Source organism: Canis lupus, chromosome 1 (assembly GCF_003254725.2).
Source record: "Canis lupus dingo isolate Sandy chromosome 1, ASM325472v2, whole genome shotgun sequence".
Classification (NCBI taxonomy): domain Eukaryota; kingdom Metazoa; phylum Chordata; class Mammalia; order Carnivora; family Canidae; genus Canis; species Canis lupus.
Window position 1 is genome coordinate 96,543,261 of NC_064243.1, and position 19,131 is coordinate 96,562,391.

General features: G+C 47.9%; 1 long non-coding RNA gene across 2 annotated transcripts in view; it reads right to left on the reverse strand.

The window, feature by feature from the left end:
* Positions 1–18,930, reverse strand: part of LOC112643863 (uncharacterized) — a 29,363-nt gene extending 10,433 nt beyond the window's left edge. Inside the window, exons 1-4 of one of the 2 annotated variants that reach the window (XR_003125945.3) lie at positions 18,507–18,930; positions 17,534–17,699; positions 17,308–17,411; positions 14,851–15,457 (exon numbers count right to left, since the gene is read on the reverse strand). This is a non-coding gene — a long non-coding RNA (uncharacterized LOC112643863). Of the gene's footprint in view, positions 1–14,850; positions 15,458–17,307; positions 17,412–17,533; positions 17,700–18,506 lie in introns of those variants that run through there. The other variant, XR_004811182.2, reaches the window with a different exon arrangement.
* Positions 18,931–19,131: the final 201 nt, after the last annotated feature.

Here is a 19,131-nt window from a genome sequence, read left to right on the forward strand (position 1 = left end):
CTATTCATTGCTCAGAGAGGAATCCTGGCAAGGAAGAAAAATTTCCCCTGGTTTGTTTGCCTGTATTTTAACTCTGGGGCTCCATCTGCTGACCAGACATTTCTGATTATGTTTTAAAGTTCCAGTTGATTCTATCAAGTGAATTCATAATGAAGAACAGTTAGTTGGATTATGTACCTCAGCCTCCCTCAGGGGGTTTGATTTAACTGACCCAGTTTACAATCACACCTTTGGAAGTGTAATCATGAGAATAATAGTTTTTTTGCATGAAAAGAACAGCCATCTCAATTCCGCAAGGGGACAATGCGATGCACCAGCTCAGGCACAGGTGCTCCTCTGTAACGAGGTAAGCATAAATGCAGGTAACTGTGTGTCTGCAGATCAAGAGCTTAGAAATGTCCTTTTAGCCACAGAATTTAAATTCTGCCAATACACCCCTGGGTGGACCAGAGACGTGGGCAAATACCCACGTGCATGGCTGCATACACTGGCTGAGAGGTATACACATACACACAATATGCAACCATTACGGTTTTCAATTAAAACTTAAAAATTCGGGGTGCCTGGGTGGCTCAGCGGTTGAGCGTCTGCCTTCAGCTCAGGGTGTGATCCCAGGGTCCTGGGATCGAGTCCCACATTGGACTCCCTATAGCGAGCCTGCTTCTCCCTCTGCTTGTGTCTCTGCCTCTCTCTCTCCTAATAGACACATCTCATGAATAAATAAATAAAATCTTAAAAAAAACTTAAAAGTTCAAGAACGATGTGGGAAAACGTTCATGATACAATCATAAGTGAGATAAATCTAGAAACTGAACAGAATTCACATAATAATCCCAACTAAGCACACAACAAATTCATATTATCAACTTAAAAGAAATAATGTAAAAGAAGCTGCGGACGTGGCACAAGGATTGCAGTTGAATTACAGTTTCTTGTTAAGAGGTTTTCATATTTCCAAAAATAGAGAAGTCTCTTTCACTTTTGTGATCAGAGAACGTAGGTATGCAATGTAAGCACGGGATTTTTATTTAAAAAAAAAAAAAAAAAAAGTTGCAGCTGGAAAAATAAAATTGCATACTTTGCTTCCCCCTCGTGGGAGTAGGAGAAATTGCACTTAGAATCTAACTTTTCCGTAAAACCTAAACTACCTTCAAAGCAAAACCAGGGAGCGAGTGGTAGAGCAGAGGGGAGGAAGACAGCAGGACTGGACACCCCGCAGGATGCACAGAGCTCAAGTGCACCATGCCTCCGATTGCTATTTTAAGTAGAATTGTACTGCTTGGTATTTGTGCACGTTTAGAAAGCTAACCTCTGCATGGCTTCCTTGGTTTGACCCTGGACACCCTGTACTTTTTCTTCCAGGACCACTGGCTCTCCACTCGCCAGCATCTGCAGCCCTGATCCCCCCCACCCCTGACTGCCCCCAGTCGGCCCGACCTCAGCAAGATTAGCTGATCCTGGAGGACGCCCATGGTTCTCCTGCCAAAGCATCTGACCTGGTCTGTCTCCTCCCTGAAGCCCGCGTGGGTTTTCTTCTGAGCCCTCTGAGCCCCTCTGAAGATCAAATCTTCATTCCAACACTAATCTTCCCTAGTCCGTCTGTGGCTGAAACATCCTCAACATCCTTGTGTCACTGGAATAAAGCCTGTATTTCCTTCAGTTTCCTCTGTATTTGATGCATGCGTGATATGCTCCTATGTGAGGTGCGTAGCTGTTTGTAATTGTTGGGGTCAGACGACGACCCCTTTATGATGACCCCTATGTGATGACCTTCTTTGTCTCTTTTTTTTTTACCTTTTTTACCATTTTGAATTCAAAGTCTATTTTGTCTCTCATCAGTGTACCTGCACCTGTTTGCCTGTTTTGTTTATTTCTTTGGTTGGTTGGTTACCATTTGCTTAAAATATCTTTTCCTACCTCTTCCCTCCTGGTCCATGTGTATCTTTAGAACCAAAGAGAGTGTCTTATAGGCAGCGGGTGGTGAACCTTGTTTCCTTATCCATTCAAGTAACAAATTCCTTACAATGGCTAGGGGTCACATCACAACTGAGCCTTTGCCTCTTGGTGCAGAGCGGCCCCCTTCCCTCCTTATGGCCACATCACTGCTCTCTTTCAGGTTTCCACCGCTTGCCTTGGGCCATGCCCTTTTCCTGGGCTCCCTTTGCACATTAACCACCTGGAGAAATCCTACACACAGCCGGCTTCTCCTCTGAGAAAACCAGCCATCTAGAGAAATGTAGGCTTTTTTGTTTGTTTGTTTGTTAATCGTGATGGAGCCTGCAGAAATGATCTTTCCAACTACCCATACCTGGGCAAATTTACATGCAGACCCGTATGCAGATAAAGACCTCGATCTAGATCTAAAACATCCATCTCCGTCTAGAGACAAGACACGGAGGTCCAGAGAAAGGATTGGAAACCTTACCACTGAGAGTAGGCATCCGTAGGTATTTTTGGAAAGCTTTTTTCAAGTGAGTGCTTTGCATGATCTCAGAGATTCGGCATCACTTATTCCTTGAATTTTTAGAACAATTCACAAATAACACTACCTGGGTCTGAAATTTTATTATTCTCATGGGAAAAGTTTTAAGTGACCGATTCTGTTTATTTCCTAGATACGGGACTAGTCAGAGCCTTTATGGGTCTTAATTTGAGCAGTTTAGATTGGCAGCCTCCTCGCCCCCTAGTGGGAATGCCAATCGGTTCAGCCCCTGGGAAAACCATCGGAATCACCGGGTCCGTGTGCAGAGGGACACGGGGCAGCACACAGCAGTCTCACTCCTTGTGGATTTGTCCTTGCACTGATTGATGCCTGCCCTAGGTTAGGGACTCTGCCGGGAGTTTCAGGAATCTTAACTCCTTAACACTTCCAGAGAACCATGTGAGTATTATTTTTCCCATTTATGGAACCATGAAAGAGCACGTGACTCATGATGCATGGGAGAAACAACAGTCATCTTCGAAGTTAGTGTCCTTCCTTCTTCAAATGCATCCCCTAGAAGTTTGCCAACATGCCTCCTATTTCCACTACTGAAATTTATTAATTTGACCTCAGAGGAGTACTTTTTAAAGTCTCAAGCAGTGATTTTTAAAAATCACAAATGTAAGTTTTTTTTTTTTAAGAAATAAATGTTTAATCTAGAAAACCCAATGTTTAATCTAAAAAAAAAAAAAAAAGCAAAGATTCTCTCTTGGGGAAGGAGATGGAAGCTCAAGGTTTTGTGTGCCAGACATTCACTCCCCTCGTATTTCTCTAGAAAACCCATCAGCTCCAGGGTGCAAAGTCAGAACAGCTCTCAGTTCCAGAATTTAATTCCCAAGAAACATTCTTTTTTTTCTTTTTTTCTTAATGTGATAAGGCTGGGAGAGGAAATACCTTCATTTGTTAAATATCAAACTCCAAAGGACAGGGATAGAAATTTGGCCACTGCCCTGGTGGGGTTATAACCAGGAGCCTGGTTTCCCTCTGCCCCTGGCAGGCCTGCAGGGCCAGCGTCACCATACGCAGTTACAGATAAGACACCAAGGCCAGGAGGGCAAAGAAGCAAACACGGGTCTTAACCGGGGAACTGAGATCTGGGTCTCTTCTTTGCAGTTTCAAAGCTCGTATACTTTATATAATCCACTTCCAGAAAGCCAACCCTCAGTGAAAGCAAGCAGTGGAAGGCCTTTGGAGTTGATTTCCATTAGACTGATGGAGCAGAGATGGTACAAAGACAGAGCCAGAGTGTTTCAGCCAATGAGGACAGTTCCAACCAAGAGCGACAGTGATCCTGGGGAGCCCTCCTCCTTCGCTCCTTCCTAGCCTTTCAAGCCAGGGCGCAGAAGACAGCTCAGAAAAGCGAGAGGCCCATGAGCTCCGTGTTTCCTTTTCTACCTGTTTGCATATGGCTGGCCTATGCACACCCCGTCTGCACCAAGCAGCTGATCCCGGGCATCCCCGCCCTTGCTGTACAGCGCTTTGAATGGAAGAGTGAATAGCAGCAGAGATGGCAGGGGGACAACCGGGGACAGTAGGTGGGAGGGTCCAGGCAGGAAGTGTGGGGCTGGCTGTGGACACGGGTCTGTGGTGGTGGAGCTGAGGACACCTGTTGCTGAGCTGAACCCAGGAACCAAGGGTGGAGTCGCGTCAGGGTTCTGGTGGGTCCGAGGAGCTGCCCAGCGGTGCCGATGGTGATGTTGGGAGGGAAATGGGTGGTGGGAGGCAGGTGAAGACTGAGCTCTGTCTCTGCGGTTTGCAGACACCCTGTCTGCACGGTTTGCGTGCAGGTAGAGACATGAGGGGGGCAGCTGGCAGAGTGGCTGCAGAGAAGGAAGGTGGAGAGAGCTTGTCCTTGAGATGAGTGGGAAGGGGGGAGGACGGAGAGTGGATGATGTAGGCAAAAAGGAGGCAATACTTCGAGCCAAGTCCCTCGAGAGACACTGAGGGTTTAGAGCACCCAAAGCGCAGGTGCCCCAGGGCAGCAGGAGGGGGGTGCACGGAGTATAGCTCAGCCTTGGGGGGACCAGGGGCTCATCGCCACTGCAGCCAGTAGGTGAGAAGCAGGAGCAGGATGTTTAGTGTGCCCACTGATAGAGGGCTCTGCCCTGAGCCCGGGATGGGGAGGACCGGGCGGTGTGCAGTGTGTGCTGGATGGCACAGAGCGAGCACGCTGGGGTCCACGGGGCCCTGGCCCGGCCGTCGGAGCACACGGAGAGAGGCCGTTAGGAATGGAGGGGAGATGTGATTCCCCTGGCAAGTCCAGGGAATTGGAGGCAGATTTGGAAACGAGGACCATCACGAGCCAGTCACTTGGTGGAGAGTGGAAAGAGGGGGCTCAAGGTGATTTCGGGGGGACTTTAAGATAGCATCAGGGTCTCGTCTGAGTAAGGAAGGGGTGAGTGCACAGGTGGGGAGGGCGTGAATGGAATCAAGGGGGGACCCAGGGACCGCAAGTCCCAAGGAGCTTTAGGGACTGCTGGTGTGGTGGGTAGGACAGGTGGGCAGGAAGACAGGCTCAGGGGCGGGAGAGGGGCCAGCGCTCTGGCCTCAAGACAGGCAGACGGGCCAGGGGGCCTGGGTGCCCGCAGCAGGAGTCAGGGAGGAAGAGGTGCTGCACCCCTGCAGCACGGCCATCCCCACCGAGGCTGCGGGAGCCGCGAGGAACGGTGCCGGGGCTGTGCCGGGAGGGGGAGATCCCTCCATCCCTTGGTGCTTACTGGTCCACCTCCTTCTCAGGCCTGTCTTGCTGCCTGGACCCCATGCCTCTTACCTTCTGGAGCCACGTCCAGACTATCCTTATGAATGGAATCCTGGCGCTGCCTCGGTTTCCCCCTGAGCACTGGCCAGGCCTCTCCTCCTGGCTGCATCACACACACACACACACACACACACACACACACTCACACACCGTCCTCCCGCAGTTCCTACCGGTGCCCAAAGTGGGCTGTAGGACAGCAACACGCCCTCCCTGTGCTTCCCACATGTGACCTCCCTTCCTCAGCTTCCAGAACTTGATCCATCTTTCCTGGAGCTCCGGCAGCTTGAAGACAGCGTCCGTTCCCACAGCTCAGAGCTGTGCCTGGAAAATACCCGAGGTAGGGACAGGTTACGTGCAGGGTAAACCCGTGGGGCTGAGACGAGTGGCCTCTGTGGTCTTTGCTCCGAGTCTGCCAGGCACCTGAAGTAGCACGTGTGCAAACAAAGATCACATCAGCTTGCACACAGTGCTCTTCTCCATGACAGACACTGGTAACTGCAGAGAGAACTCAGCCCGGGTCCTCTCCACCGTGTGAGTGCAAGTCTGAAAGGCCTTGGTACTTCCAGATGATCGATCCCGAGGAATGAGCAAAGGCAGGCACCCCGGGGCCTGCTGGGGCCCCTGCTGCAGGAGAAGGCCGCACGGGTCAAGGCGCTGCGTGGTCACTGGGGATGGGCATATGTGAGCTGACTTTTGGCATCAGGTCAGGGAGGGAACAGCTAGACTGTGGGTGGTCAGGCAATCAGGAATGGAAAGGAGCAGATTTCTAACCTAACATAAATAGCAGCTGATAACTGATGAATGATGTCAACTTTGACTTCCTGGGAATCAAAATCCTTTTTATGTGTTGTTTATTGTGTGCTCCAAAATGCCCACCTGAAGACATTTCAAAGGGGGATGTTTTTAGAGTATTCGGAACAATTTAAAACTGAATGCGTTCTATTTTTGAAACCCTACATCTTTCTGCAACCGGAAAAAAGCTTTCACGTTAAGCAGCAGGAGCTGCTTGCACATTCAACAAGAAAAGCAGCTGCTTTTTACGTGAATTGTTTTTTTTATAGATCTCAGCCCACTGGTTCCGTGGACGATGAGAATAGTGATCTACACCAGGGAGAAAGCACTCTGTCACTGGCAGCAAACACCCTCATATCCCACTTTCGTCTTCACCTGTGTGGCAGGACAGTGATTGGGACTGTTTCTCAATTTGTGGAGATGTGTCACACCAAACCATGTGCATCGTCTTGCCCTTCCCAGCTCTGTACCTGAGGCACTGGCCAGATTATGCTGTTTATCGAACCCCAACCCTTGGTATTAACACCCAAGGAACACCCTGAGCTCCTCCTCTCCTTAGTGGGGCTCCTCACTTGTGCAGAATAGAGGGACCATTACCCACCCTGGATGGCAGGGTACAATCAAGCTTCAAACCCATTCCTTCCATAGAAATAAGAGGTAACACAAAAACCAAAATAAGACAAAACCATGCATGCAAGCTTCATGGATCTGAAATGGGTCAGAAATGCAGCCAGAAGTTTGGGGTGAGCCTGGAAGTTACAGCCGTGACAGCCTCTAGGCTTCAGAAGTGGAAACAGATGTCCTCTTACACTCCCGTGAGGTCACTGCTCCGAAAGTGTTCTATGTGTATGGGAGGACAAGAGTGTTAGCTGCACAAACACAGCTCTGAGGTCACACCCAACCTTCCAGGGCCTGGCCTCGCATGCTGCCTCAAGAACTCAGTGTTAATTGAAGCTATGATGTCACTGCCGAGAAGGAACACCAAACTGGTCCTGCAGAATGATGACCCCTGAGAAGCCATAGTCGTCGAGAAGGGAGAGGGATAGCAAAACTGCTAAAAATGGCCAGGAGAACAGAAACACTAAAACTTGCTATTCAAGATACATTTGCAAACTGGAATCCTGAGCCCACAGAAGAAACGGAGACTAACCAAGAGAACCCAGCAATTAAGTGTTCCCTCCTGACTGATGAAGTAGGACAACAAGCCAGAATAGCTATAATATAAATATATGTTTATATCTCTGGAGAGAAAAAGGAAGGGTGAGTCTGCACTAAAAAAATAAATAGTTATGAAGGAAAGCACTGGGAACACATGTACATAAAAAAATAACCACTTTGAAAAAGGAGAAATAGCCAATACAGCCATTGAAATTTTAAAAAGCTCTTGAAGGATAGGATCAACCTTATCCTTCTCTTTCTGGCCTTGAAAGAAAGAAAATGGGACAAATCAGAAGAGAAAACTGGTAGATCCCTACCTAGGATACAATATGGAAAGAAAACATTAGAAATGACAAATACCCACCATTTGCTTCAAGGTGGATGGAACTGGAGGGTATTATGCTGAGTGAAGTAAGTCAATCGGAGAAGGGCAAACATTATATGGTCTCATTCATTTGGGGAATATAAATAATAGTGAAAGGGAATAGAAGGGAAGGGAGAAGAAATGGGTAGGAAATATCAGAAAGGGAGACAGAACATGAAGACTCCTAACTCTGGGAAACGAACGGGGGGTGGGGGGTGAATGGGTGATGGGCACTGAGGGGGGCACTTGACGGGATGAGCACTGGGTGTTATTATGTATGTTGGCAAATTGAACACCAATAAAAAACAAATTTATTATTAAAAAAATAAAATAAAATTTCAAAAAAAAAGAAAACATAAATGAAGATATTGCTTGCAGTTCAAAAAAATTCACTGCACTGTTTCTAGATCATAGGAAGAACTGAATAAGCCAAAATTAGCCTAGTCATATTGGGTTGAAACTGAAGAACAACAAAGAAAATTGTAAAAGTTAGTGGAAAAGACAGAGCCACCAAGGACTGATCACGTGGTGGAAGATTTCTCATTAGAAGCAGTAGAGCGGGGGGTTGGAGTGACTGAGTGACAGGCACTGAGGGGGGCATTTGATGGGATGAGCACTGGGTGTTATGCTACATGTTGGCAAATTGAACTCCAATAAAAAAAAAAAAGCAGTAGATGCCAGCAGACAATGAAATAATGATAGTTTGAAAATCACAACTCCCAATCTAGGATTCTGGATCTTGAGGAGGAGCATAACCAGAAGGGGACCGTTGAGCACAAGAAAAGACAATGCTTCACAAAAGACAGGAAAAGTTGGTGATGTGTTACACACATTAGAGGAAGAAACTAATCTTGCAAAGGAGGGAGGGAGAAGACGAGGAGAGAAGTTGCAAAACTGGGGAGTGGTCTGAATTCTTTTAAGCAGAACAACGATGCCTCTTCCCCCCCCAACAGAGCTGTACCTGACAAAGCTTCCTTACATCCTCGCTCCTCCGTGTTGACATTGACCTGGTTATCGGACCTCCCACTTGTGGTAAAGGCAACGTAGTAAGTAAATCTACACGCAAATGAGCCAGTGCTAATTAGGAGTTAGCTCCACGCTGGAGAAAGATCTACAGTGAAAATTGGAAGGATTTTATAGTATAGACCCCAGAATGGAATCAGAAAGAAATGACAGAATTTATGTGGCCAAAGGGTTAATTTGATTTCCAGTGCTTGCAAAAGACAGACTTGCTTACCAGCTCCATGACGGGAAGAAACTCTCAGGGCTCAAGCCTTGGAAAATCCTCCTCCCTCACTGGGAGCTCTGTGCAGTGTTTCTCTCCCAGGGACAGGGGTCACCCTGAAATGCAGCACAAAGTGTCGACCCTATACCCAGCTAAAATATCACTCAGGGATGCAAGTGAAGCACAGATGTTTTCCAACATAGAAAGGCAAAGTGGGTTACTGTTGAAAAACCTTTCCTTAAGATATGGTGAGAAGGATCCAAAGAAATGGGTAGAATGTAAAAAAAATACCAGAAAGCAAAGAATTTGTAAACCTGCTTATAAAATCTAATTAGCTCATTACAATTAAAAAGTTATCATTTTATTTGCTTTAATTAAAATAGTATGCAATAATAAGGAACAGGAGATTCAGAGGGTGGCAAAAGCACTTAATATTCCCTGTTTCATTTAGGGATTCACAGTATGGGGATTGGTTTGTTTGTGAACTTAACAGGTACAATTCTTATGCCAAGGTGATTTTTTTTTTATTTATTTTATTTATTTTATTTTTTTCCAAGGTGATTTTTAAATAAAGATTTTATATATTTATTTGAGAGAGATTGAGAGACAGAGGGAGAGAGCATGAGCAGTGTGAGGGGCAGAGGAGAAAGAGATACCTCACTGAGCCAGGATCCAGACATGGGGCTCCATCCCAGGACCCCAAGATCACGAGCTGAGCTGAAGGCAGATGCTTAACTGACTGAGCCACTCAAGCACCCTGTCATGGTGACTTTTTTTTTTAAGTTGTAGTGAATACAAGAAAGGATATATTTTTCCATAATCATATGTTGGTAAATGCAGAAGTAGCTGGAGGAGTAGAGAGACCACCAGGTCTCCAGGGTCTATGTTATTAACTTATTTGATGGGATATATATTATAGCATGTTCTTGTGCTCAAAGGGAAATTCAATTGCACTTAGTTTCTTAGAGGTAAAAGAAACAAGCTTTGAGAAAGCAGGGAGGTAGGTTGGGGGGATTTGAGGAGCAAGAAGACTAAGTTGTCGCAGAGAGAGAGTAAAGATTGATGACGAGTTGCTGGCAGCCTGGCCAGGCAAACTGTCCATTCAGTCAAGGATGGCTAAATGTCATAGCTGTGTGTTTTGTGTGCTTGGGTCCCATCTCAGAATGAGCAGATTGTTTGACTAAAGCTGGGGTTTTCAAGAACAAGGAGCAAGAACATTGGGATTATCTACAAGGGGGTGCTTACCATGTGGGATCAAGATATCTAAGTCAGAAAGGAGGGAAGTGGGTATATATGACCAGGAAAATGGAGGTGTGGTGGCAAATGGCTTGGGGAGCTCCATGGAGTAAGATATTTTGCAGAGACGCCTGGGTGGCTCAGTGGTTGAGCGTCTGCCTTCAGCTCAGGTCGCAATCCAGGGGTCCTAGGATCAAGTCCCACATTGGGCCTCCCACAGGGAGCCTGCTTCTCCCTCTGCCTGTGTCTCTCTGGGTCTCTCATGAATAAATAAATGAAATCTTAAAAAAAAAAAAAAAGACGTTTTCCAGTGGTTGAACTAGACAAAGTGGCCTGGAACACCAACAGTTTGTAGTCAGAGAATAAGAGGCTCACAGTCAAGATTTTGAAGGAAACACTGCTGTTGATAAAGATCAGGTCCAGAATTTAATGCTGGCAGTGGGATTCTGAGGTGACGTGATGGGAAAGAGTATTGTCAGGGGAAAAGAAGGGACCAGGCTCATGAAGCTATGTGGTCCTCCAGAGTGCTGACGCCACCAAATCTGGTGACAGAGGGATGGGCGGAAGACAGAAAACCAAACGCACAACTGGAAGGAATAATGAGGCACGCTCTGGATCATTATGTCAAGAGGAGCAGGAAGGGATTACAGTCTTAGGCACAGGCTTCAAAAGTGGGGGTTAGTGAGGAAGACGGGTGGTGGTCATGAAGTAATGATGAGGAACAAGGAGACACACCGTCTACATGTAGGCCAGGGTAAAAGAGTCTGGGGAAACGGCCACCACACAAGATGGCCAAAGGGAAAGCAGTATCCTCAAGGAAGAAGCTGCTTTCATTTGGAAAGTGAGTACAGGGCCCACCGACAAGACAGCTTGAGGATGTGATGCTGACCGTGGCATCTACAGGGCACAGTTGGGAGTTTGTGGAGTTGCTGAGGCCTCCAACCACCAGAAGATTGGGCTGGGTGATGCCTGGGGTCACAGGGCTGCAGAGCACCTGCAATGCACACCACTACTCTACTAGGGGTAGGTGTGGTCAGCATTCTGATGATGGCTTCTATTTAGAAACCAAGCCGTGTGTGGACAGAGGAGGAGCAAGAATGGGAATGTGGGAATGTGGGGGGAGCCCACATGGGAGGCAAAGGCCGAGTGCGTGGTACTGCTTCCAGACTGAGTCTTCAGGTCCTCCATCGGAGGCCTCCCTGAGATCCCAGAATGCCACCCAGCTATAGGGTGAGCAGAGATGATCTGCTCATGCCACATGGCATGCCTTTTTCCTGGTGTGTTCTCTGTGATGCCAACTCCTCAGAATCCAGTGCAGCATTAAGTATTAGGTCCGATGTTCGGTGTTTGTGATGTGGCAATCTTCCTTTCCACTGGGAGGCATAGCTAGCCTTGTCTTCTGTCCCTGGTTTTTCCTTAAAGTACATCACCAGGCTAGGAGTCATGCCCAGCACCAAGTCCCCTTTACCCCAGTGGCTCTCACTTAAGCTATGGCCCCTCACCTGCCCTTACTGCTGGGATATGACAGATGGACAGAGGAATGAGAACCCCAGGAGAGCCCGGGCTGGACCAATAGGCAGGAAGTATCCCAAGGCCAACAAATGGCCAATTCGTGGGATAAATAGGGAATAGATTTCACCATGTTTCAAATATCCAAGCTGTAAGGAACTCATTTCTAGAATACTCTGGACCACCATTATATCTCAGATCACATCTGGCACCACTGATTTGAGCTACCCTGGTGCAAGAAACCATGCATGCACATTCTGTTCTAGGAAACTGGTAGGTTAAAGAATGTGATAGGCTTGGGTCACAACTTCAAGGAGCCTCAGTAGCCAACCAGGGGACCAGTTGTCCCATCCCCTTTGCAATGTGGCAAAGAACGTGGGCTGGAGGCTTTGCAGCATGTTCAGAAACAAGGTGCTAATGTCCAGGCCTGGTTGGCTGCAGACCACAAACCAATGTGGAGTGTCCATTGCAAAGGCTCTTTCCCCATTTCTAGTTGAATCAGTTAACAGGGACCATGTCGAGTATTTTCTTATTTTCTCTGCGCCCACTAAGTGATGTGAAAAAAAGATTTAGAACCTGGGCTCCCTGCACCCTCACGCTGCACACCCAGACCTCCCAAATGCTACAAGACATCCACCAGTCTCCTGCAGAGCTCAGGATTCTCTCCACAGGAAGCAAAATCATGCTCAGTGATTTCCAGCTTTTGCTCATTCCCTAGAGAAACGATGAATGTTTATCGAAATCGAAGGAGGTGCTTAAGATGTGCTGGATTTGTTCTTCCTACAGCAACATCTGTATCCAAAGAGACTCATGTCACTTTCTCGTTCTGAGCCTTCCCACCACTGCCTTACATTTCCTTGTCGAGCATTTTCACTGGGTTGAGGGAGGTGTCACTGTCTTGGTGGAAATGCTGGTAATGATCTCGGATGTTGCAGATTTAGTGATGTGTTAAATTTTCTCTTTGATCTGTCAACATCTCTCCACCTATTTTGACATCCATTGCAGTGATGGGGGGGGGGGTTACACGATGCCTGTGGACACAGAAATTTCTCTCTGTCTCTGTCTCTCTTTGCCCTTCTCTTCTTCTCTCTCACAAACACACATGATGCACGCAAGCCTCCGAACTCACAGAAGCACAGGTGTACTCTTGACGACACATGGTCACACTGGAAACTACGCACACCTCTCTCTGCACCAGGAGGCAAATGAAGCAATAGAGAGAGTGTCAGAGAAAAGGTGTTCACTCTTTGTGTCCATTAGAGTGCAGGCAGGAAAGGATGACATTCCCAAGCAGTAATTAAGGGAAGTTTTCTAAAGTGCTTTCAGCAACACAGAGGAGTGGGTGCCCTGGGGATGGCGGCTCCAGCCTGACAAGGCAGCAAGAGGAAGTAGCTAATGTTAGTGGGCCCCCCGGTGAGGGTGGTTGTTTGGAGCACACTGTCTGATCAGCTCTGGGCCCTCAGGAGTGGGACCCGGGCAGCAGCTAGGAACTCAGATCCAGCCATCAGAGCTCCTCACAGTGCCTCCCCTCAGCCTAACCTGGTGGGATGCTAGGGGCCATGGGAGCCCTCTAATATCCAGAAAGGGAAAAGGCTCCACAGGGGCAGGTGGTATCCAACACCTTTTCTTTGCTCAGGGCTCGGTTCGCCTGTCTGGGTTAGTCACGTGCCTCCCCACTCTGATCTACCTCCAAGCATTTTACACCGCCCTCGTGCGTTCAGATGAAACAACACTCAAGGGCACTGTCACCTGCAGAAATGAAGTTTGGAGAAGGGAACTCTTGTGTTTCTGCTCTACTCAGGAGGCCAGACCTGTCCGTGCAGTTTATCACAGGAGCACCAACCCCCTGACAGCCACACACGGAGAGCATTCGTCTCTTGGTCTCCCGTTTGGCATGTTCACACTTGGGTAGAATTGTTCCAAGTTCTCATGCTGAGTTGTCAATATTTTAATCGAGTTCTCCTGTTTCCAGCTGCATGACTTAGCACAAAGGCCTTCCATCTGGCTGCTCACATGCTCACTCAGGGCCTGGTCACTGACATCATTTCCGTGGGTTCTAAGACACAGGGCACTGGACACTCTATGGTGGCCAGAAAAATGGTGAGTAAATATTGAAAATCTATCTCACCTTCGTAAAGAATACAAATTCCCAAAGATAAGTTTCCCTGCATTTGAACATTAGTCCAAATCCTGAGAAGACCCTGAAAAAGATTTCTGGGGTTACTAAGAAGTTATGTGTTGGGACGCCTGGGTGGCTCGGCAGTTGAGCATCTGCCTTCGGCTCAGGGCGTGGTCCCGGGTCCTGGGATCGAGTCCTGCATCGGGCTCCTCCCAGGGAGCCTGCTTCTCCCTCTGCCTGTGTCTCTGCCTCTCTCTCTGTGTCTCTCATGAATAAATAAATAAAATCTTAAAAAAAAAAGAAGTTACGTGTTCCCTAGCAAGGAAGTTGCACTAAGTCAGCAACATGTTAAGAAATGATAGATACGAGGCTGGCTTACTTGTTTGTTTGCCCTTTTACTCACCTGCCAATAAATGCGTTTGTTTTTAAGGCATGCCACATCTCACTATGGACCACAATAGCCAAAACCCCAGAGGACAGATGTGTCACGGCTGCACCCAGTCCCGGGGGCAGAATGAAGGGAAGGAGAGCCTTCGTGGAGGGAATCTGCACACCTGAGACAGTTTTGCTGTGACCTCTGCCCAAGGACAGGGAGGAGATAGAAATCCATGAGGGTCCTTCTGGTGAAGGAGGTCTGGATGGGCAGTTCTCAGAGCAGGATTCCCTGTTGTCAGTGATGTACAAGGAAGGCACGTGAGAAAAGGAGCCATGGTCAGGCAGTGTGCAAAACACCACTTTCCACAAACTTAGAATAAGTTTACTTATCTCCAGCTCCAAAACGCTACCTCGGTGCACGCAAAATTACCCAGCTCCATTTAGTGATGGAGCCCTTTTAAAATTTTTTTCGATAAAGCATCTAGAAGAGAATGATATTACCCAAAACCTACTTAGGAAAATAATCATCTGCATTTTTTTTCAGATCCCAGATAAGGGTGCTACAAGCCCGCCTTGCAGAAACACAAAAGATAAAGAAACCAGCACTGTTTGTGGAGCTACAGATAGTTTTTACCAGAATCAACTTCTCAGACTATCCAAGACGCGAGCGTTTTGAAAGATGTTACTCACGAAACGAGGCCAAGAATATGGGCAATGTGTGCAAGCTTTATAAACGAATGGATTAAAATATTGGCAACAGGACAGTTTCCCTCTAAAGCGAATGCACATCGGCCTCTGAGTTGTCAGGGGCGCCTCTGTGCAAGCAGACGGGAGTGTGTGGCTCTGGGAGGGGTCCCCCCAAGCTCTCCTCAGGCATAGCTGGGACCCTTGCACCTGCCTCCAAAGACAGGATCCTCAGACTGGAGCCTGCACCCCTGGGGAGCCCTGCCCCCCCCCAAGCCAAACAAGTGGCCTAGAGCAGCAGCCCTCGTGAGCATGGGCACTGTGTCACCAGCTTCCCGTCTCACAGCCTCTTAAACCCATAGGCCACACAGGTGCAAGGAGTAAGTTAAGGACATTACCTTGCATTCTTAATTTCAGAAAAAGGGAAAATGTAGAGAGAGTTTTAATTTTCATTGTTTATAAAGAACTGGAATTTGGTAGTAAACAGCATGATGAAAATATCTTCAGGATTCTCTTCCCTAAAACTTGGAGCCTTTCTGAGTTTGCTCGAAATTATGCCTATTTGCTTGCCTTATGTATTCCTGTAAAGTCTCTGCAGAGGGTCCTGAGCACAGCTGGTGCGTGAGGCCGTTCACAGAGACACTCATCCACCCCTGTAACGGTGAAGAGGACCAGCTCGGGCCGGCACCACGGACCACTAAGGACACTCAACTCTCGCAACAGCTGTCACATCCATGTATCATTTGGCAACTCATCTGTAAGAAATAAGGGCACAAAAGAAAGGAAATCTATAACTTGGGTGATTCCCACCTCTTGCTGTCCAAATTTATATCTTATCACAATAAAAATAACCAGAGTAAGATAAAGAGACAGGATGTGACAAATATTTGTAGGTCCTGGGGGCACCTGGGTGGCTCAGTGGCCGAGCATCTCCCTATCTGCCTTCTGCTCAGGGTGTGATCCCGGGGTCCCAGGATCGAGACCCACATCAGGCTCCCTGCAGGGAGCCTGCTTCACCCTCTGCCTGTGTCTCTGCCTCTCTCTCTGGGTCTCTCATGAATAAATAAACAAAAACTTTTTTTTAAAAAAAGCATTCACAGATCCTAAGACAGATATGAATCTCTGCAAATTACAAAAAATATTCAATGGGTATTGGTTTTAGAGATGTGGTCATTCATCCAGGATTTATATGTCACTTATCACATGCCAGTTTCTATTGGGTCCAAAGGACAATGATCAAAGTGTTGGCCCTCATGGAACTTCCAGTCTAGAAGGGGAGGAGAATGCACATCTGAACTCAGAAATGTGTTAAGTACAGGTGACTGCCCAAGAAGACAGATGAAGGAGAGAGAAGCTGAGTGATGGGTGAGGCTTCCTAAATCTGTGGGCTATAGAGGTCACACATAGAGTGAGGCTGAGGGAAGGGAAGGCAGTGCAGAGAACACAGGGCAGGGGCTGGAGATGTTGAAGAGAAGGGGAGGAAGGCAGCTGGGGAAGGGGCAGGTGGTAAGGCCAGTGCCCGCAGGAGCAAAGGCAGGCTGGGAACAAGGAAGAGCACACACTCACTCAAGGAAGAGCCCAGTGTTCACATCATCCAAGATGCTTCTGCTACAACGTGGTCATGGGCGAAAGATTCCAAGCCCTGGGCTGGTGGTCTCGCTGGGAGAGTGCAACTGCTGTGTGAGTGTGGACGAACAGAGAGGGACGATGATGAAAACCCAGAGCAAGAGGGCAGTGCTGGGACTCGCAGAGCAAGGAGCAAGGAGCTGGGTCCAGAACATGGAGGACGAGTTGACTTAGGTATTTGTGCCCAAACTCAGTGGCTGTGGCTCATCAGCAACTTGGATTATCAAGTGCTCCTAAAGCTCAGATTTGAGCTGGAGATTATATTTGGAAATATCTCAGGGCAGCGCAGTCTTGCACAAAGTCACAGAAGCTATGGGGCACCTTGCTGGCTCAAGGTTAAGGGTCTGACTCTTGATTTTGGCTCAGGTCATGATCTCAGGATCATGAGATCGAGCCCCAAGTTGGGCTCTGCACTCAATGTGGAGTCTGCTTGTCCTCTCTCTCTGCCCTTCACCAACCCCCCAAAAAATAAATAAATAAAATATTCAAAATCACAGAAGCTGAAATGAGGAAAAAACATATGATAAAAGGCAGCGGGGGGCATCCTGACGGCCACAGCCACCGTCATCCGCAGTGCTCAGCCCCGGCTCCATGGGCATGTGCTAACTAGAGAACGAGACTAATCATGGTGCCCTCAGCGCTTGTCTGGGTCAGGGTTGTGTTTGTTGTGTTGACTGGGAGCAAAGCTATTCTGACTGCAGGAGAGAGAGGGGCCTGAAGAGGGCTGCTCTAAAATTTGTTTTCTAGGAGACCCATGTTGTGTTGCTAAACAACTGCTGTGCATTGACGGCTTTCATTTCCTATAAATATAGATCCCAACGGGAGTGTCCGGTGTTTCCTGACTCAGCTCCAGAAGGAGCAGGTGTGCTTGCTGGGTGAGTCACAGCCTCTAGCAGCCAAGCTGGGACAAGGCTGCAGAGCCCTCATGGGACAAGAGCAAAGCTAAGGAGGAGGCCCCAGCTTCCAGGACGGCACTTACTTGGAATTTGGGATTCTTGTTTTTTCATTTCTGCTAAAAGCAGTAGCACCCCCAGGCTTCCAAGGAATATTTCTTCATTAATGAGTATATTTTTATCCATTCATCTGTGGATGCAACATATAGGTCATTTCTACATCTTGATTATGGATTAAAAAGACAGACAGACAGGCAGACAAAGAAAGAGATACAGTGGAATGTTATTTGGCTTTAAGGAAAGAAATCTTACCCCATGTAACAGCTCGGATGATCCCAGAGGATGCCAGGCTCAGCACCACGAGGCAGATACAGGATGAAGGACACATGGTTCCCCTGCCAGGAGGGCCCTTGAGTGGTTGGCACAGGGAACCAGAGCGGGAAGGTAGGAGCCACGGCAGGAGGAGGAGAGGAGATCTCTATTCAAGGGAGAAAGTTCCAGTTTTGCACGATGAACGAATCTAGAAACCTGACACCCGCCCTGTGCCTGCCGCCAATGATGTGAAAGTCTATGAGCAGGGTCAACCTCATGTTGATGCTTTTACCATAATAACATAAAGACCATAGGTGACTATCTGGTTGGTCCCAAGACTTTTCTTCTTCCCTTTTGTATCCACAAGGCATCAGCACACGGGCCCGAGGACGTGGCCCGCAGCAGCCTTCCAAGTCAAAACTCACCCGTTTGGTCAAAAGCACCTCAGAAGAAGCTCTGACATAAAGAAGCAACATACAAATGTGACCATGTTAAGGATGCTTTGCTTCATTCACAATTAAATCAGTTATCAAAATGATGTAACTGGATCCAAAGGTCTCTGTCTGAAAACAGCGATGTAAGGGAGTCTTAAGACACACATGGGGATGACAGTACTTTCTGGGACAAGGTCCACTGTTCAGCCATCTTATGAATCACAAAGAGTTGTTTGGACACAGTATTTAGGAATTAAAACAGGTGCGACAGTGGCTAGCCTAGAAATGGAAGGAAGAATTTGGGATCCTTTCTAAAATTATTAATTTTTTAAGATTTTATGTATTTATTCATGAGAGACACACACAGAGAAAGGCAGAGACACAGGCAGAGGGAGAAGCAGGCTCCCTGCAGGGAGCTGGGTGCAGGACTCGATCCCAGGACCCCGGGATCATGCCCTGAGCCGAAGCCAGACGCTCAACTGCTGAGCCCTCCCATGCACCCCCAAATTATTTTTTCTCGTGAGTGAAAGCATACTCACATGGCAGGACAACAGGCTGTGCGTTCTGACGCGGGAGGGACAGTGTTCTACGGCTGCATTCTGTGGTTAACCAAGCTTTCGCCCTCACTGCACTCTGAGTAGAGGGCTGCACAGAAGCAGGGGAAATTGTTCTAAATGGCTGTGAGGGAAACAGTAAAGCTGAGCTGGAGGCAGCTGCAGGGGAAGGAGCCCTGCTGGATGACGCGCTGACTCACATTTGTGGGAAGTACACATGGGGGTCCCACTCGGAGGCTGTCAGCCCCACTCCTCTGCACTCTGTCCTGTGTGCTCTGCTATTCTGGGGATCCCCGGACAGGCGGCAGGTGCTCTGGGCTGGAAGTGCATGCACAGCCGACAGCACCTGCCCAGGAGCCCCGCAAAAGGGGCCCCCAGAGCTGACAGGAGCTCCTGAGGGCCAAGAGGACAGGCGGCTTGCCTTGAGCATGTGTTCCCATCATAAATTAGTAAGCACACATGTTCACCCCGATGAGCCAAGGGTATGGGAAAGTGTGATGACTCATCCTGTTTGTCCTCAGGTCTCCTTTCGCTCATCACCCTACAGACAGAATTTCTGAAAACAAAGAGATCTTAGTGAACTCCTGGAAACAGTGTTGGTTTGATATGA